The sequence below is a fragment of the Pongo pygmaeus genome, chromosome 2 (assembly GCF_028885625.2).
Source record: "Pongo pygmaeus isolate AG05252 chromosome 2, NHGRI_mPonPyg2-v2.0_pri, whole genome shotgun sequence".
In the NCBI taxonomy this organism is placed as follows: domain Eukaryota; kingdom Metazoa; phylum Chordata; class Mammalia; order Primates; family Hominidae; genus Pongo; species Pongo pygmaeus.
The window spans coordinates 61,916,443-61,933,794 of NC_085930.1; the positions used below are offsets into that span (position 1 = coordinate 61,916,443).

General features: G+C 44.0%; 1 long non-coding RNA gene across 1 annotated transcript; it reads left to right on the plus strand.

The window, feature by feature from the left end:
* The first annotated feature begins 61 nt into the window (after positions 1-61).
* On the plus strand, positions 62-12,454 carry LOC134739220 (uncharacterized). The gene is made up of 2 exons (XR_010125811.1): positions 62-465; positions 12,215-12,454. It is a non-coding gene; the product is annotated as an uncharacterized LOC134739220 (long non-coding RNA).
* The last annotated feature ends 4,898 nt before the right edge of the window (positions 12,455-17,352 follow it).

Sequence of the window (17,352 nt, forward strand, 5' to 3'; positions counted from 1 at the left end):
GCGCGGCAAGGGGTGGGGCGGGTGTTTCTGCGCGCCGCGTCTTTTCCCGCCGTGCCCCGCGCGCGGCCTTTCCCACCGGGATCCAGGTCCCGGTGCTTCTCGGTCCCTTCCCAGCTGGGTCCGGGCCCGGCCAGACTGGGTGGAAATCTGGCTGACCTTGGTGGTCTGTCTTGCCAGCTGGAGCAAAGGGATGCCAGGGGACGGGTCTCGGTGCAGTGACTGCTATTAGCTTGGGGCCGCAGAAAGTTTCTCCCCTTTCTCGGGCTCCTGCCAGGCCCTTGGCTTTCAGAGCCAGGCCCGAATTCCAGATAACATTTAAGTTTGCAGAAAAGGGGATGCCAGGTCACGGTGGTCACGGCTGTGGGATGCAGCCTCTGAGATTTGTATTAATTTTTGTGAACCGGGGAAAGGCCTTGCTGCTTTCTCCGCCAGGACTGATGTATCTTCCCAAAATGAAAGTGCCTGGTAAGGGCGAGGGGCCTTCCTGGGAAGGTCATGAGTATGTAAGGTAATGGCGCCTAGACTGTGACTTTTAGCACGTTTATGAGTGACATCCCCCGGGAGGGCCAGGAGAACCATTTGACCTGGTGTGTCATATTCAGGAATAGACTTCAGTTTAGATGTGGTATTTTCTCCAAAAGAGATTTGTGTATATAGCCCTAGATAGTCTTGTCAAGATTAAACCCAATTTAAACTGTTAACTATAAAATATTTTAGAATTTTGTCTCATTCTAGAATGGCTTTATTCGAAACAAAAAAAAAAAAGGAAGAGTCCCAAGTTTCGTCTCAGTGAAACCTCCCAGTTCAATACTATGATTTATTTTTCTTTTTTTTTCTTTTTTCTTTTTTTTTTTAAGAGTAGGGTCTTGCTCTGTCGCTGGGATTACAGGCATGAGCCGCCAATCCCGAATCCCGGGGCTATGATTTTTGAAATCATGTTCGTGAGAAGGTAGAGCACATGTGTTGAGAGTCAGGCATTAAACCTGGGTTCAAATCATTAGTGCTTAATCATTGTAAAGCAGTTAGGAGGTTGTGTTCAACATAGCAATTATCAAAGAATGAATGTATAACTTTAAGGACCAATGATATTTTAAACTTTTTTTTTTTTTTTTTTTGAGAACGGAGTCTCGCTCCATTGCCCAGGCTGGAGTGCAATGGCACGATTTCGGCTCACTGCAACCTCTGCCTCCCTGATTCAAGTGATTCTCCTGCCTCAGCCTCCCCAGTAGCTGGGATTACAGGCATGCGCCACCACGCCGGGCTAATTTTGTATTTTTAGTAGAGGCGGGGTTTCTCCATGTTGGTCAGGCTGGTCTCAAACTCCTGACCTCAGGTGATCCGCCCACCCAAAGTGGTGATCAGCCTCCCATAGCGCTGGGATTAGAGGCATGAGCCACCGCGCCTGGCCGAACTTTTTAAATTTATTTATTACTATTTTTTGAGAAGGTCTCCCTCTGTTGCCCAGGCTGGAGTGCTATCTCAGCTCACTGCAACCTCCGCCTCCCATGTTCGACCAATTCTGCCTCAGACTCCTGAGTAGCTGGGACTGCAGGCTCCCACCACGACGCCTGGCTAATTTTTGTATTTTTAGTAGAGATGGGGTTTCATCATGTTGGCCAGGCTGGTCTTGAACTCCTGGCCTCAAGCGGTGCTAGGCCAAAGTGCTAGGATTACAGGTGTGAGCCACTGCACCCAGTGCTCCCAAAGTGCTAGGATTACAGGTGTGAGCCACTGCACCCAGTGCTCCCAAAGTGCTAGGATTACAGGTGTGAGCCACTGCACTCAGCCTTAAACATTTTTTTAATTAAAGCAACCTAAGGTAATTTTTTAACCAAATTTAACCCATTCCCGATCAGATTGAATAAATGCCTAGCAGCTTATGTGTTGTGCTAAAACACGATATATTATCTGCCAATAAAAAACAGTATTTTGTATTTATATAGTTTTATTACCAAGGAGCTTACTCAGCTTTATAGATTTCCCCTCTGTAATCTGATTAACCTTCATAGTATCTTGAGGTAATGTATAGTGTAGCAATCAGACACTTAGGTAGTGACTTCGTGAGCTCTGACAATGAGTCAATATAATGCAAGAGGCTGTGTATGAAGTCCAACCTGGGTGCGTCCACACCACACCAAGAGGACAAGTTAAAATTACCATAGGGCAAAAAATTAATATTCTCTGACTTATTTTTGTTTACCATTCCAACCATAGTACTGTATAAAATGTTTGCTATTCATTATAGACCCAGGAATGGAATATTCCTAATATTTAAAACAAAAATTTTAACAGCTGTAGAAAATGAAAGTGAGTGTGAGATAGAGATACTGGACATAATGTTCTATAGGTTTTAAAAGACTTAAGTAGAAGAAATGGAAACATAATGTCTTTACTTCTTGGCAGTGGAGTAGTAACAGCTAATGGCTCTTTCTACCTGGCATGCAGCTTTCTGTAATGACTATTATTAATAGAGCCAGGCTGATCGTGAGGCGCCAGAAAAGGTGTATGATGGAATTTAACTACAATGGCTTGTATTGCCTGGATATGCCCTTTGGTATGCCTATTTTACTAGAGATGTTTGAAAATAGGAGAAGGCTCACTCGAAAGATAAGCTGCCAGTGGGACTTGAAGAGGCTCCCATTACATTCCTCTTCCCTGGAGATGTTTTATTCCCTTCCTCTCCCCCAGTGTTCAGTCTCATGCTCAGCATTGCAAGGGTTACAAAGGTGACTAGTTGAGACACAGAGTTTGCCCTTGAAGAATTTACAGGATAACAAGGGCCATAAGAAAGTATTAAGTGTCGGTCGGGTTCGGTGGCTCACGTCTGTAATCCAGCACTTTGGGAGGCCGAGGCGGGCGGATCACGAGGTCAGGAGATCGAGACCATCCTGGCTAACACGGCGAAATCCCGTCTCTACTAAAAATACAAAAAACTTCCCAGCACTGGCTGGGCGCGGTGGCTCACAGCTGTAATCCCAGCACTTTGGAAGGCCGAGGCTGGCGGATCACGAGGTCAGCTGATCAAGACCATCCCGGCTAACACGGTGAAATCCCGTCTCTACTAAAAATACAAAAAATTAGCCGGTCGTGGTGGCGGGGACCTATAGTCCAAGCTACTCGAGAGGTTGAGGCAGGAGAATCGCTTGAACCTGAGAGGCAGAGCTTGCAGTGAGCCGAGATCACGCCACTGCACTCCAGCCTGGGTGACGGAGCGAGACTCAGTCTCAAAAAAAGAAAAGAAAAAAAAAAACTTCCCAGCACTTGGGAGGCCGAGGTAGGTGGATCACCTGAGGTCAGGAGTTTGAGAGCAGCCTGGGCAACATGGTGAAAACTTGTCTCTACTAATAACACAAAAATTAGCCGAGTGTGGTGGTGGGCACCTGTAATCCCAGCTACTCGCGAAGCTGAGGTAGGAGAATCGCTTGCACCTGGGAGCAAGAGAGTGAGCCACTGCACTCCAGCCTGCACAACAGAGGGAGACTCTCTCAAAAAAAAAAAAAGAAAAGAAAAAGTCCTGGCGCGGTGGCTCACGCCTGTAATCCCAGCACTTTGGGGAGCCGAGGCAGGTGGATCATGAGGTCAGGAGATCGAGACCATCCTGGCTAACAAGGTGAAATCCCGTCTTTACTAAAAATACAAAAAATTAGCATTAAATATCCTGAGAGAAGACCAGATAAAATGCTATGATTCAGCATTATTCCTAAAATGGGTACCAGTTGAGCAATACCTGCCAACTCTTAATTTCTGCTTAAATGCCCAACTGCATAGTACATGCTGTTAAATTGAGGGGATAGGTGATATCATGTAAACCCATGTCTTGTCCCTGCCAGCAAGGAAATTGTGCTCTGTGACTTTACTTGGAAAGTATGTCTAACTAAGACTGAGGAGAATAAATTGATGTTTTCACCTCTCATATTTGCTTCTGAAGCAGAAAGTTTACTAAGCTAAATCCTGAACTAGGTATTAGTAATACTAGTAATAGCTAATTGTTAATATATATACAGCTCTTATAACAGTTTCTGGCATAATTACTATACAAATATTATTTCTTATTTATTGGGTGCTTACTATATGCCAGGCAATGTTTTTAACCTCTTTATGAGTTTTCACAAACCCCCTAGAAGTACTTGTATTATCCTCATGAGGAAACAGGTTGAGAGAGTTTAAGTAATCTGCTCAAGGTCAGAAAGTGAACAAATGACAGGTCAGGCTTCAAACACAGACAGCCCGTGTGCTTGAACAGTGCTACTGGCCTCCCAGTACTTACTGAGGCCTACTCTTATAAAATTCTATTGACTCCCTAAAGTGATGGTGTAGGGAATGCTAACTGATGATAAAGAAAATCTGAAACACTGACAATCATTTAGTGAGCATTTAATTAGTTAGTTGGCTTCCTCTTCTGTGACCTTGAATTGAAACTCTCTACTGCAAACTAACTGGTTAGAGAAAAATTTTATTTGCAAATAGTTTTAAAAGTTTCAAAGTAGGCCGGGCGCAGTGGCTCACGCCTGTAATCCCAGCACTTTGGGAGGCTGAGGTGGGCGGATCACGAGGTCAGGAGATCGAGACCATCCTGGCTAACAAGGTGAAACCCCGCCTCTACTAAAAATACAAAAAATTACCCGCGTGGTAGCAGGTGCCTGTAGTCCCAGCTACTCGGGAGGCTGAGGCAGGAGAACGGCGTGAACCTGGGAGGTGGAGCTTGCAGCGAGCTGAAGCTGTGCAGCTGCACTCCAGCCTGGGCAACAGAGTGAGACTCTGTCTCAAAAAAAAAAAAAAAAAAAGTTTGAAAGTAAAACCTCCCATTTTTTTTCTTTTTCTTTGTATAAAGTAAAGGAATAAAGAAGGGCTACTCCATAAGCAAAGCAGCCTCTTTTTTTCCTTAAAAGAAAAATAGCTGGCCAGGTGCAGTGGCTCATGCCTATAATTCCAACACTTTGAGAGGCTGTGGCAGGTGGATTGCCTGAGCTCGGGAGTTTCAGACCAGCCTCGGCAACATAGTGAAACCCTGTCTTTACCAAAAATACAGAAAATTAGCCAGACGTAGTGGCACCTGCCTGCAGTCCCAGCTACTCAGGAAGCTGAGATAGGAGAATCACCTGAGCCCAGGGTGGAGGTTACAGTGAGCTGAGATAGCACCACTGAACTCCAAACTGGGTGACAGAGTTTCAATTTTTTTAAAAAGTAATTTTATATCAAGTATCTACATAATTTAATTAAACTTGGAACTAAACAATGGATATCAAAATAATGAGGTTTTTTTGATATGGTTTATTTATTTTTTTGAGACGTAGTCTCGCTCTGTTACCCAGGCTGGAGTGCACTGGTGCAACCTCGGCTCACTGCAACCTCTGCTGCCTGCTCAAGCGATTCTCCTGCCTTAGCCTCCCAAGAAGCTGGGATTACAGGCGCCCACCACCACGCCTGGCTAACTTTTTGTTTTTTTGAGACGAGGTCTCGCATTGTTGCCCAGGCTGGAGTGCAATGACGCGATCTTGGCTCACTGCAACCTCCACCTCCCGGGTTCAAGCGATTCTCCTGCCTCAGCCTCCCGAGTATCTGGGATTACAGGCATGCGCCACCATCCCCATATAATTTTTTTCTTTTTCTTTTTTTTTTTTTTTTTTGAGAAGGAATCTCACTCTCTTGCCAGGCTGGAGTGCAGTGGCGCCATCTCGACTCACTGCAACCTCCGACTCCCTGATTCAAGCAGTTCTCCTGCCTCAGCCTCCCTCCCAAGTAGCTGGGATTACTGGCACGTGCCACCACGCCCACCTAATTTTTGTATTTTTAGTAGAGACGGGGTTTCACCATGTAGGTTTTTGTATTTTTAGTAGAGACAGGGTTTCACTATGTTGGCCAGGCTGGTCTCAAACTCCTGACCTCAGGTTATCTGCCCACCTCAGCCTCCCAAAGTGCTGGGATTACAGGCGTGAGCCACCGCACCCGGCCATAATTTTTGTATTTTTAGTAAAGACAGGGTTTCACCATGTTGGCCAGGCTGGTCTTAAACTCCTGACCTCAGGTGATCCATCCTCCTCCACCTTCCAAAGTGCTGGGATTATAGGCGTGAGCCACCGCGCCCAGCTTCATTTAACTCTTAACAAAAGCCTTTGTGGCCTGGCGCTGATGACTCACACACACACAAAAAAGAAATCCTGATTCTAGTACTTTCTAGCCATTTGTCTAGAGTTGGAGACCAGCCTAGCCAACATGGGGAAACCCCGTCTCTATTAAAAATACAAAACTTAGCCGGGTGTGGCTGGCGCCTGTAATCCCAGCTACTCAGGAGGCTGAGGCAGGAGAATCAGAGTGGGAGGCTGCAGTGAGCTGAGATCGTTCCATTGCACTCCAGCGTGGGAGACAAGAGTGAGACTCCATCTCAAAAATAGTAATAATAATAATAACAAATTTGTAAAGACTAAGTTGAAAAAGAACTACTATATAATTGGGTGAATTAGAAGCTAAGATCCAGAAAAGTATTTAGTCTAATCTCAGATATTTAGCCTAATCCATTCATTTTAAATGAAAAAAGGAGACTTACAGAGTTGCAAGGAGTTCCTACAAATCCCAAAAAGAGCAAATGTTTTGAACATGATCTAAACTAGGGTGCCAGCCACATCTCATAAGGGGCTTAATGCCTAATTAATGCAATTAATTGCAGTGATGATAAGAAAAGGAGAGCCTAGGTTTTATACTACCCATTTGTTCATTGAGTCTCTAGCCCCTTTCTTCAAAAATTAACACAAATGCCATTCTAGTTTATAAATTAGTCACTCGTGAGTTTGGCAAGGATGAATCAATAAATATGTCAGTAGTTTTCAATCTTGAGAAATGTGCTCAGACCTCAATTTATGAAATATTAGCTTAGACTCTAAATTTTTATACTATAAAAATACCTTTCATGGCCGGGCACTGTGACTCATGCCTGTAATCCCAGCATTTTGGGAGGCCGAGGCGGGTGGATCACGAGGTCAGGAGATTGAGACCATCCTGGCTAACACGGTGAAACCCCGTCTCTACTGAAAATACAAAAAATTAGCTGGGCGTGGTGGCAGGCGCCTGTAGTCCCAGCTACTCGGGAGGCTGAGGCAGGAGAATGCAGTGAACCCAGGAGGCAGAGTTTGCAGTGAGCCGAGATCGTGCCACTGCACTCCAGCCTGGGCAACAGAGTGAGACTCCATCTAAATATATACCTTTCAATTATTAATTGTAACTACAAAAGAAAACATTTGTGTTTATACTTGGCCAAAGAATGCCTTTTAGATAATTAAAATATTGCAGATATAGTTAACATTCCCTTCAACCACCCTCACCCCAAGTCCTACTTATTTTCCTTCCTCCCAATATCATAAAAATGGTATAAACTGGGCACAGGTATGTGCCTGTAGTCTCAGCTACTCAGAAGTCTGAGGTAGAAGGACCCTTGAACTCAGGAGTTTAAGAGCAGCTTGGGCAACATAGCAAGACCCTGTCTCAAAAAAATTAAGTATATCATTCTAGTCTACTTTAAAATACTATTTTTAAGATTTTATTTATTTATTTATTTATTTATTTTGAGATGGAGTCCTGCTCTGTTGCCCAGGCTGGAGTGCAATGGTGCCATCTTGGCTCAATGCAACCTCCGCCTTCCAGGTTCAAGTGATTCTCCTGCCTCAGCCTCCCAAGTAGCTGGGATTACAGGTGCACACCACCACGCCCAGCTAATTTTTATAGTTTTAGTAGAGATGGGGTTTCACCTTGTTGGTCAGGCTGGGCTTGAACTCCTGACCTCAGGTGATCCACCTGCCTTGGCCTCCCAAAGTGCTGTCATTACAGGCGTGATCCACCATGCCCAGCCTTAAATATTATTTTTTAAAAAGTATGGCTTCCCTAGGCACACTGCTTTTAGGGTACCCCTGCTCCACAAGGAGCAGTTAAAAAATGTGTGTATACATTAACATATGTGTGTGTATGTGTATACATGTGATATATATTCCAAACCATACATGCACCCTTAACATTTTTACGTAAATAGTATTGTGTCTATTTGCTTGTATTCCCATACAAAAATGTAAGATATGTGAAGCAGAGACTTTATCTTTCTTTGTCTGTTTTCTGCTGTACTGCTAGCTCCTAGAACAGCTCCTGATACATGGTAAGCACTCAAGTATTTGTTGAATAAGTAAATATCAATCCGTAAGTTGCTTTTTAAATTTGATATTGTGTCTCTAAGATCTATCTGCGTGTGTGTGTGTATATATATATGTTCATTCTCATCTAGTTCATTACTTTATGCTGCTTTATATTATAAATAAACTATGTTCTATTTGTTCATTCACCTATTAGAGGATATTTACATTATTTTCACTCCTTTGCTATCATAAACCCTTACATGCAAATTTGCAAATTTTTTCGGGCCCATGCAGAATCATTTCTCTAGAGTATATATGCCCCAGAAGGTGAATGTTGAGCAATGAAGGGTGATATTTTAAATTTCACTGGTTGCTTGTCATATTACTCTCAAAAGTGGCCATAGCTAATTATACACTCAGTAGCAGTGGATGAAGACTTCATGTTTCTTACACCCTTGCCAGAACTTTATACTGTGAGATTTTAAAATTTGTTTGCCAATCTCATGGGTGAAGCATGGCGTCTCTTTTTATTTAAATTTTTATTCAGGCCGGGCACAGTGGCTCATGCCTGTAATCCCACCACTTTGGGAGGCCAAAGCGAGTGGATCATGAGGTCAGGAGATTGAGACCATCCTGGCCAACGTGGTGAAACCCCATCTCTACTAAAAATACAAAAAATTAGCTGGGCATGGTGGTAAGCACCTGTAGTCCCAGCTACTCAGGAGGCTGAGGCAGGAGAATCGCTTGAACCTGGGAGTGGAGGTTGCAGTGAGCCAAGATTGTGCCACTGCACTCCACCCTGAGCGAGACTCTGTCTCAAAAAAAAAGATTTTATTCAGATAACTATAGATTTCATATGTAGTCAAAAGAAATAATACGGAGAACTTGCATACCGTTAACCCAGATCCTACTAATGATAATACTTTGCAAAAGTATAGTCACAACCAGAATATCAAAATTGGCACAGTCCACCAATTTTGTACAAGTTTCCCTGGTTTTACTCAGACTCATTTTATGTGTATGTGAATGCATTTAATTATATATAATTTTATGTCATATGTAGGTCCATGTATCCACCTCCACACTCAAGATACAGAACAGTTAAAACACAAGGATCTTCCTGTGGTGCGAAATCTCAGCTCACTGCAACCTCCACCTGCTGGGTTCAAACGATTCTTGTGCCTCAGCCTCCCAAGTAGCTGGGACTACAGGGATGCATCACCACACCTGGCTAATTTTTGTATTTTTAGTAAAGACGGGGTTTTACCATGTTGGCCAGGCTGGTCTGGAACTCCTGGCCTCAAGTGATCAGCCTGCCTCGACCTCCCAAAGTACTGGGATTACTGGTGTGAGCCACTGCACCTGGCCTCCCCCTCCTTTTTAACCTCTGTTCTTCATTTGCAAGATTTTATCCTTTCAGGCTGGGCAAGGTGGCTCATGCCTGTAATCCTAGCACTTTGGGAGGCTAAGGCAGGCAGATCACTTGAGGTCAGGAGTTCGAAACCAGCCTGGCCAACATGGTGAAACCGCGTCTCTACTAAAAAAAAAAAAAAAAAGAAATACAAAAAATTAGGCCGGGAGCGGTGGCTCACGCCTGTAATCCCAGCGTTTTGGGAGGCCAAGGTGGGCAGGTCACGAGGTCAGGAGTTCGAGACCAGCCTGGCCAATGTGGTGAAACCCCGTCTCAACTAAAAATACAAAAATTAGCCGGGCGCAGTGGCGCGTGCCTGTAGTCCCAGATACTAGGGAGGCTGAGGCAGGAGAATTGCTTGAACCCAGGAGGCAGAGGTTACAGTGAGCCGAGATTGCACCACTGCACTCCAGCCTGGATGACAGGGAGAGACTCCATCTAAAAAAAAAAAAAAAAATTAGCCAGGCGTGTTGGTGGGCACCTGTAATCCCAGCTACTTGGGATGCTGAGGCAGGAGAATCGCTTGAACCCAGGAGGCAGAGGTTTCAGTGAGCTGATATCGCACCACTGCACCCCAGCCTGGGTGACAGAGCAAGACTTCATCTCAAAAAAAAAAAAAAAAAAAAAAGATTTTATCCTTTCAAAATGTTGTATTCAATATTGTATGTGGAAACTTAAAAAGAAAAAAAAATAAAAATTAAACAAAATGTTGTATAAAAGGAACCATGTAGTATGTAACTGTTAGAGATTGGCTTTTTTCACTCAGCATATTCACCATCCAAGTTGTTGCATGTATCAATAATCCAAGGCCGGGCACAGTGGCTCATACCTTTAATCCTAGCACTTTGGGAGGCCAAGACAGGCAGATCACTGAGGCCAGGAGTTTGAGACTAGCCTGGACAACATGGTGAAACCCTGTCTCTACTAAAAATATAAGAAGTAGGCCGGGCGTGGTGGCTCACGCCTATAATCCCAGCACTTTGGGAGGAAGAGGCGGGTGGATTATGAGGTCAGGAGTTCAAGACCAGGCTGGCCAAGATGGTGAAACCCCGTCTCTACTAAAAATATAAAAATTAGCTGGGCGTGGTGGCACACGCTGTAATCCCAGCTACTTGGGAGGCTAAGGCAAAGAACTGCTTAAACCTGGGAGGCGGAGGTTTCAGTGAGCCAAGATTGCGCTACTGCACTCCAGCCTGGATGACAGAGTGAGACTCCATCTCAAAAAATATATATATATACAAAAATTAGCTGGGCGTGGTGGTGCATGCCTATAGTCCCAGCTACTTGGGAGGCTGAGGCAGGAGCATTGCTTGAACCTGGGAGGCAGAGGTTGCAGTGAGCCGAGGTTGCAGTGAGCCAAGATTGCACCAGTGCACTCTAGCCTGGGTGATAGAGCGAGACTCCATCTCAAAAAAAAACCAAGAAAAACAAAAAAAAATCCCTTTTATTGTTGGTATTCCATGGTATGGATGGACCACAGTCTATTCAACCATCACTCATTGAAGGACCTATGTTTATTTCCAAGTTTGGGCTATTACAAATAAAGCTGCTGTTAACATTTATGTATAGGTTTTTTGTGCGAACATTAATTTCCATTTGGTGTCTCATTTTTTTCAATTAGCGTTTCCCAGATTACCCGTGGGGTTGAATATCTCTTCATATATTTGTAGACTATTCAGGTTTCCTCTTTTGAGAAGGAGCTATTTTGCTTATTTCTTCTGTTGGATTGTTTGTCTTTTTCTTACTACTTTGTAAGAGTTCTTTTTTTTTTGTAAGACGGAGTTTTGTGCAATCTCGGCTCACTGCAACCTCCGCCTCCCAGGTTCAAGCGATTCTCCTGCCTCAGCCTCCTGAGTATGTGGGATTACAGGCATGCACTACCACGCCCGGCTACTTTTGTATTTTTAGTGGAGACGGGGTTCCTCCATGTTGGTCAGGCTGGTCTTGAACTCCTGACCTCAGGTGATCCACCTGCCTCAGCCTCCCAAAGTGTTGGGATTACAGGCGTGAGCCACTGCGCCCAGCCTAAAAGTTCTTTATATGTTCTGTATAGCAATCTTTTGTCAGTTACATGAAATTGTTTGTGTTGACATTTTGGTGGTCATTGTTTCTCAACATGCTGTAAAGTTTAGGAATAGATGAATAATTTCTGAAACTTGAATTTGGATCACTGATGAAGTGACCAAGGGGTTTCATTCGGGGCTGCCCACCTTGTGGAGCTTTGGGTCTGCTGCACCTTACATGTAGCAGTGTTTTCTTTGCATCCTTGCATGCCAGCGATACACTTTAATTGGTGGCATGTTAGGTCCTAGGCACACCATATCAAAACATCTACCTGCTTGAGGGCAAATGTCAGGAGCACAAATCTTTTGCCTCGTTTTTTTGGAACATTCAGATACATTTATTGCATTGTAAAACCAGCCGTGTTTTCTGGCATTTTGACCAGCCCTCGGAAACTGCTGACATCATGATGTACTCCTTGCCTGGTGTTTCCATTTTCCCCAGCACTGCAGCTAGAATTTAGAATCCTGACTCACCCTTCAGCCAGCCACAGAGAATGCTGATTATTCTGGTACAGTCAATGCTCACGAAGTGACTTTGAAAGGGGAAATAGCTTTTGGACAAGTCAAAGCCAGTGCAATTTCAGATAATAGCCAAGCTTTTCTTTTCTAACTTTCTCTCTGCTCAGATGCTGCTGCTTTCTCCCCTGATGGGAAGCGGAAGCCGTGATTCTGCAGTCCTGGCCATAAAGCTGTGAATTGTACAAGCTGGCACAGCCAGTACTGCCCTACTGAGTTCAGTGAACTGCCCTTCTGATCTGCACTGAGAGAGCCTGGCTGTGGTGCAATGCTCACAGTGAAGCCGTCTGCATAGCTGAGCTAACAATTCAAACTTCAGCTCTCATTTCAATAAATTACCTTATAAAACACTCACTGACGAAGATTACCTTGAGTAGCTTATTTATATGAATTTTGCAATTACCCCAAATTAGCCATGGAGAAACCGATCTACAATGTTTCTTATAATTTCCCCTCAAACCATAGCAAAAACATGAAGGGAAGTACTAGGATTTCTGGGAATATGGAATTTATATCTATGCCCCACAAACAATGTTAAAGAAAACGGGCTTTGGATATTTTCAAAGGGCTGTGGTGAGGATTAAATAAGGCATAATATATGAAAATGTTTTGTGAATTCCAAAATGTTTTACCAAGATAAAAGATTTTTAAAATCAGTTTCTGTCAGTCTCATACATCCAATCATGAAATCAAGTCTACACTGATTTATTACATATAAGGAAATATTTTTGACATGTGAATAGGCAATCATAGAATTTCTATTGTATTTGAATAATGGTTGAAAGTAATTTTCTTTTTGAGATTTTGACTTCCCGATTTGAGGTAATATTCTCAAGGGACTAAATGTTACTGATGTTGAAGATTTATCCCAAATGAGGTTTGTTTTGGGTGACACAGAATTCAAAGATAGCGCTGAACAAAACTGAAATGGTGGCTAATACGATCCTTTCTGTGCCTCCCTTTTCTTTCCTTTTGGATACTTCAAATACACAGCTAGTTTCCTTGGGACATCCTAGGGCAGTCAGGGCCATTTCCTTCTCTGTCCAAGACTGACCTGCCAATCCATCAGGGACTATGATTTTGTTGTAAATATTTAGAAAGATGGTGCACAACAATAGATTTGGCAAAAACTGAGCTGATGGCATGCAAGTGTAGCCAAGTGTGGGAATCCATACTTGGAATAATCTAAAGGAATGTTTAACGGTGGTAAAAGAGAAACGCAGGAGATGGGGCAGCATTTTCGGGGCCTCTCACCTAATGAAATATTGGCATCTTACAGGCTTGAGGGTCACTTGTCAGATGATTTGTGTGCTAATTCTGTTGGAAGAGAAGATTCTCAAGAAATACACTATTGCCATTAAAAGTAAAACACAAGATTGTTTCCTCCCTTGAATATAGCAAGAACTCTGTAGAGTAATCAATGCTTTGGCGAGATATCCTTGAGAATTAATGTTTTTTTAGATTGCAGGGAGAAGAAAAGAGGACAGAAACAAGTTTCTGTTTCATATTCCTTCTGTGTGGGGTTAGAGCAGAAGAACCCTAGGGAGTGCAGGGCTGGGGCTTGGGACATGTGAATGTCTGCACATTGGCAGTTCAGCAAGCTTTTCCTGTTGGCCTGCTATTCCCAGGAGACTGTCTATAGGGCTGCTTGGCAGCGGGTGAGGAAGGTGTGCATGTCTGAAAAATTCAGGATAGACACAGGCAACATCCCAAGTTTTGAACAACAATCCAACTGTGTGTGTGTGTGTGTGTACGCACCCACATGTTCACAGCTGCACACAGCACCTTGCACTTCCTTTATTAATGGAAAACTGGAAGAATAATACAGCAGGATTAAGCCCCAGGGTATTGACTGGGACTCGGGGAGACCTAAGGCACAACTAAAGTGTGGAATTTTTCTTTAATTTCTGTCTCTTTTTTCACATCTCCCTTTCCCCTTCCTTCCTGTTACCTTTCCAGTACTCATAGGTTGTGGTCTCAGCTGAATAAGAACCAGTAAATAACTTCCCATTGAGAAGTTAGGGGACATTGGCCAAGGTCTTAGCATTTCCGGGGTTTCTTCCAAGGGTCTTTCTTGAAGGCCGCATTAAATCTCTTGTGGTAGATTTCCCAGAGAAGCCAAGGAGCAGTCTCCTTGAGTTTCTTCACATCAGATCTGCAGACCCTTACTCACTTTCTCCTAATACCTACTTTGATATATTTCTTTTTTTCTTTTTTCTTTTTGAGACAGGGTCTCACTTTATCACCCAGGCTGGAGTGGTACAGTGGCACGATCTTGACTCACTGCAACCCCCATCTCCTGGGTTTAAGTAATTCTCCTGCCTCAGCCTCCCAAGTAGCTGGAATTACAGGCACCCACCACCATGCCCAGCTAATTTTGTTGTTGTTGTTGTTGTTGTTTTGTTGTTGTTTTGAGATAGAGTTTCGCTCTGTCGCCCAGGCTGGAATGCAGTGGCGCGATCACAGCTCACTGCAACCTCTGCCTCCCAGGTTCAAGTGATTCTCCTGCCTCAGCCTCCTGAGTAGCTGGGACTACAGGTGCCCGCCACCACACCCAGCTAATTTTTGTACTTTTAGTAGAGGCAGGGTTTCACCATGTTGGCCAGGCTGGTCTCGAACTCCTGACCTCAAGTGATCCGCCCGCCTCGGCCTCCCAGAGTGCTGGGATTACAGGAGTGAGCCCCTGTGCCAAGCAATATATTTCTATGTGAAGGATAATACACTGGGTTGTTACACAGGGGCATAAAAGGTGAAATTATATCTTAGGATTCACAGTAGAGAGGAAAAAAAGCTAACTCTGCCAACTACAATCATAGAAGGTCTTGAAAACAAATCTCATCATTTCATTATATGTTTCTAAATTGCAGGCTGGGTGCAGTGGCTCACACCTGTAATCCCAGCACTTTGGGAGGCTGAGGTGAGATCACTTGAGGCCAGGAGTTTTGAGACCAGACTGGGCAACAAAGTGAGACCCCTGTCTCTACAAAAAAATTAAAAAATAAAAATTAGCCAAGTGTGGTGGCACATACCTAGAGTACTCTAGCCTGGGTGACAGAGCAAGACTCTGTCCCTAAAATAAAATAAATTAAGAACAGACTCTACAGGCCCAGGGTAGGCAAGGTCCTGGTATCTAACAGTGTACTTGGCACATGGGCCTTCAATGAACTATTTTTTTTTTTTTTTTTTGAGACGAAGTCTCGCTCTGTTGCCCAGGCTGGAGCGCAGTGGTGTGATCTCGGCTCACTAAAAGCTCCGCCTCCCGGGTTCACGCCATTCTTCTGCCTCAGCCTCCCGAGTAGCTGGGACTACAGTCACCCGCTACCATGCCTGGCTAATTTTTTTTTTTTTCAGTGGAGACGGCGTTTCACCGTGTTAGCCAGGATGGTTTGGATTTCCTGACCTCGTGATCCACCCACCTTGGCCTCCCAAAGTGCTGGGATTACAGACGTGAGCCACCTTGCCCAGCCAATGAACTATTATTGAATGAATACCTCATTTTCCCTCTTGGCATCACACCTGAGATTGCCCGATTTATATGTTGTCCTCAGAGCCAGCATTTATTACATTGCATTTGAGAGTCGCTAAGACAAGGCATTTTCCACAGGCTTTTCCTGTTTTTTAAGTACCTTCCAACCTCAATTTGCTGATAACAGCAGTTGGCTTGTGTTTTATGCTGGCCTTTGCAATGATACAGCAAATGGAATCTGGAATCTCCAGAACTGATGTCAATATGAATAGTTTCTAAATGGAACTGCCATACAATGAGGAAGTTATCACTTACCCACATGAGGTCTGTGAGTTTGGAATCAAGTATATATAAGTAGTACTTTTTACACTGTAATATGCTACTCAAATGTTTTGTTGTTATTATTATATCAGAAAACAACCCATAGGACCTTATAAGTAATAATGATTCCAGTCACGTTCATCCTATGTGACAAAGCAATGGTTCTCAACATTTTTGGTCAGTTAATCACTTTGGCAAAATATCTCAAAACTTCGTATTTCAATTACCCATACTACTCAGTCCAAGAGTTTTGCCAGAATAAATAGGAAGAGTAGAGCTACTTTTAATTTCTCGTTTCCATTAGCCTTCTGCTGGGAAAGAGAAAAGGGATAGAGTAGAAAAGAGTTTCAAGTACAAGGGTCCATGACCTCCAAAGTCAACTATGTTGAGATTCTTGATGGTGAAGCAACAAGACAAGAAGCCAGGCTAAACATTGGCGACCCAGAAAAGGAGATAGAAAGGCCAGAGAATGCGAGCCCTGCCACCCCATGCCTGCTTTCACCTCCTCATCTGTACTTGCTGGTGTTTCTTTTTTTTCTTTTTTTTTTTTTTTTTGAGGCGAAGTCTCATACTGTCGCCCAGGCTGAAGTGCACTGGTGTGATCTCAGCTCACTGCAAGCTCTGCCTCCCGGGTTCACGCCATTCTCCTGCCTCAGCCTCCCAAGTAGCTGGGACTACAGGCATGAGCCACCACGCCTGGCTTATTTTTTGTATTTTTAGTAGAGACAAGGTTTCACCGTGTTAGCCAGGATGGTCTCGATCTCCTGACCTCATGATCCGCCCGCCTTGGCCTCCCAAAGTGCTGGGATTACAGGCATGAGCCACCGTTCCCAGCCACTTGCTGGTGATTCTGAAGGATCTGTCCTTTGCGGTGTCCCTCCTTGCTCTCCGGAATCTTCGTTTCAACTCCCATCTAAGATGAAAGGAGCCAACTAAGCTCACTTCAGGGCAGCTGGTCATTGCCTTTAGGGAACACGAGATTAGCGTTGCCAGATATCTGACTTTTTGGCAGAAGTTAAAATTCTTGATATTTTTGAGAATCTTCTAATTTTCAACTGTTGACAAATTATTTAAAAGATTGTTCTGGCCAAATGAAACCCATTAGCAGGATAGATTTTGCCCACAGACCGCTGGTGACTGATGACACATTTTCAAGCTTTACCCCTCATGTCTTTCTCTCTCGCTCCCTTTTTTTTTTTTTTTCAGATGGAGTTTCACTCTTGTTGCTCAGGCTGGAGTGCAATGGCACAATCTCAGGTCACTGCAACCTCCGCCTCCCAGGATCAAGCAATTCTCCTGCCTCAGCCTCCCAAATAGCTGGGATTACAGGCAAGCGCCACCACACCCAGCTAATTTTTTTTTTTTTTTTTTTAGTAGAGATGGGGTTTCACCATGTTGGCCAAGCTGGTTTCTAACCCCTGACCTAAGATAATCCACCTGCTTCGGCCTCCCAAAGTGCTG